We start from the raw sequence: 3,713 nt of genomic DNA, 5'->3' as shown, positions 1-3,713 counted from the left end.
ATCAGTTTAAATATCACCTCCTCAAAAAGCACCTCCTAATAACATCCCTCCACCATTCACCCTTAGTCTTTCAGTGATTCTCTATCACCTAACCCTGGTTTAATTCTCTACATAACTTCAACATGATATGATATTTTTATTTATTATTTATGTATTAGTATAAGCTTTCAGTTAAAATATTTATTTGGAGCATTTTTCCACTTTTATCAAAGTTTATTATTATACCTAATAGTGTTTTCAGTTGATTCTAGGTAAATAGTCTAACATTTCAAAACAATGATAATTTTGTGATTTCCTTTCCAGTACCCTTTAATGTTAATATAGCTATAGTTTGACTATTTAGTATGTTTATTATGGATTTATGATACAAATTATATTGAGGGAATTTTTAACATTTACTAATATTTTTACTAATATTACTAAATTTACTAATTTTTATCACAAATGAAACTTGAATTAAGTTAACTTTTAGCAACTATTTGTTTTTTTCTCATTCTATTAAAGTGTTAAGAGCAAAATTTTACTCATATGTATTTGATGGTAAATTATCTCTGCATTTCTTTGATAAACTGAGTTGCATGTTGTTATTTATTGTTCTAATAAGCTACTATACTTAATTTGTTAAGAGTTTAGTATATTCTTACATCTTTACTCCTATGGAAGATTAATCTATAGTTGCTTTGCTCTTTTCACCATATCTGGTCATGAGTGGCATGCAAACGTCATGCAAAAGAATACAGTGCCTTAGGAAATTGACCAAAATACTCTAATTCTGGATCATTTTTAATAACATTGGAAATATCTGTTTCTTAAGGATTTGGTAAAGTTGTCCTGATTAACTGAATCCAGTGGGGGAAAAAAATGGTATTAAAAAAATTCTCCAGAATTATACCCTCTCTTAACTCTTGGAAATGCTTTCCAAACTATATGTTGGCTTCTTGCTTGATAAAATTGCAGACAAGGGTTTCTCAGGCCAATTTATCCCAAAACAGAGAAGAGGGTGGAAGGTGAGAAGGTAATTGCTTTGTCATTCTACTTCAAACTATTTTATACTCTTTATCACATCCAGAGAAGTTTAAAATACAAGAGACCTGTGATTTTTGCTGTTTCCCTGTGCTTGGCCTTTGAGTCTTACGGCAGGGATTGTTTATGGATTAAAAGCTACTTACTATCAGTGTAGACGCCTAGTGTCTGATGTTAGTCAAATTTCCATCATTCGGCAACTGAAAGAATCAGAGTTCTGAAGAATTAACTGTTAATACTTTCCCATAAATAAAAATGTTTCTTTTACCCTATGTCTTTTTAAATTTTTACATCATGCTTTTAAAAAATTAATTAATTTATTTAAATTAGTTTCAAGTATACAGTACATTGGTTAGATATTTATATAGTTTACAAAATGATCCCTCTAATTGTTCCTTCTCTCCTCTGGTTTTCCATCTAGCCGATCTGTTACTGCTGACTGCATTTCCTATGCCGTACTCCCCATCCCCGCGACCATCTATCAACTACTAATTTGTACTTCTTTAACTCTTCGCCCCATTCTCCCAAACCCCTAAACCTCTCCCCTCTGTCCGTCACCAAATTGTTCACTATATTTACGAGTTTGTTTTTGATTAGCTTATATCATGCTCTTTTAAACCTGTTCTTTAATAATTGAATACCACTTTTCAAGCAGATGGACATATTGTTTTACAGTTTCTTTTCTATGAGCCAGGTGATCCTTCAGAAGAAATTGATCCTAGTGTCTAAACAGTGCTGCCGTGAAGAGCTTCAGAGAAACTATTAATTAGTTTATGTCATATAATTCCATATGACACATTAATTTAGTCACTTTGGTTTATATTTCACAAATAATTAAACTTAGAAGACACACTAGGAGGTTGTACTGCTCAAATCTAGACTTATGGATGTTTTAATGAGGTGTGACTGTATTGGATATTTGGTTGCACCTGCTTTAATAATTTTTCAGACTAAACTTTACATGGTCATGCTATATGGAGTAGAACTCTTGGTTTTGGTCTGCACATACTATGTCAGCACAGATGGAAAATTTTTTCTTACGATAATATTGATCCTGCTCACAATTTGAGTCACTACTCACAATTCTTGCTCTGCGGTTCACTTACAAGCAGAATATGTGTGCATGAGTTCATGGTGAGCAATGGAACAGGGTTAAGGCATACAGACTAGTTCTATTCAGGCATGCAACATTATAAGAGAATGTCAAACGTGTGCCCACCTCAGTTGATACTGAAAGCATATGACTCTTCATTCAACTGGCTACATCAAAAAGAGCTGGGTAAAAAGAGCTTATTCAGAAATCCAATTTTGAACTCTTTACTACCCAATATCTATCAAAATAATATGGGCTAACAATAATATTTATAAAATATTATCTTCCAACCTTGACATTCTAAAGTCTACTTCTATTACGCCAAATTATCGGAAACACGTGTATCACATATCCATCCTTCCTTATACACCTCTCCCCTTCATCTCACCATTTGCCCCAAATATTTTATGGAGACCGTGAATTGATTATATTTCCACCTTCACGATGGTGACTTAGAACTGAAGTTGTGGTATACCCTTAGCAAGTATACAGCATAGCACATGATGTTTGCTGCCCTTGCTTTAATACTGGCACCATTTCATATCCTTACCCTTTTTTCCCCTCTTTCTTTTCTACTGGTAATTTAGTTTCCTTACTGTGTCTTATTCAAACATTTGTAAGTCTCCTAAGTTTAATTTTGGAGTGAAATATGGAATAGATAAATAGCTGAGATCTCTGCCTCTGAAACTGCTTTGATAATATTTATTCTACCCATGGATATTGAGTGAATTTTCTAATATACACTTTATAATGCCACTGCCCCCGACCCCCGAAGGATCTCCATAATATATGGAACTAATTTCAAATTCATTTGTATGGGGTCTCCAAGATTTCTTTCTCCAAACTCTTATTTCTTATTTAAGAGGCATAGGAGTTCAAAAGTTTAAGAGTTCAAACCCTGGCTTTACCAGTTACCATATACTGGTAGTTGGTTTAAGCCCACTGGCTTCAGGATCCTCATCTATGAAAAGGCGTTGAAGAGTAACTACCGTAGTACAGGTTCTTGGGAAGGTGATAAGAGCTGTTATATGTAAAACATTAAGAACAGTTTCTCCACGATTTAGTAAGTGCTTAAAGTATATTAGCTATTGTTATTAGTCTTCCTTCTCCATTAACTGTGATCTGTCCATTCATAACAAACTACTTAGAATTAGTTTTAATTCCCTCTAAATTAAATAATTCCCACAACATTCTATTCAGCCTTTGCCCACTATTCCAGCAGGTGAACTCTTTTGCCAGATTCAATCCAAGTATCTAAATTTTGCAGGTAGATAGGTACGTAGGTAGGTAGGTAGGTAAGTAGGCAGGCAAGGAGATCGACTGATCAATTGATCGATCATAATTCCTCCACCACACCCGACCTCCCTGGGCCTGGGGGAGCTAAACTGAACAACTCTTTCTCTTACCATCACACTTTGTGGAATCCTATACCACACAGCGGTAAGCCCATTGCATTTCAAATATGTATTTATCTATCAGTCTCTCTCAGTGGATGGGGAGCTCTGCAAGGCCAAGACTGTGACATAATTACAGTTTTATCTCCAGAAGCCTGTACTATGACTAGCACCGAGTAAGCTCTCAATAAATATTTGATTAG

The sequence above is a fragment of the Pteropus vampyrus genome, unplaced genomic scaffold (genome assembly GCF_000151845.1).
Source record: "Pteropus vampyrus isolate Shadow unplaced genomic scaffold, Pvam_2.0 Scaffold301, whole genome shotgun sequence".
NCBI lineage: Eukaryota > Metazoa > Chordata > Mammalia > Chiroptera > Pteropodidae > Pteropus > Pteropus vampyrus.
Note: the sequence above shows the minus strand (reverse complement) of the source record.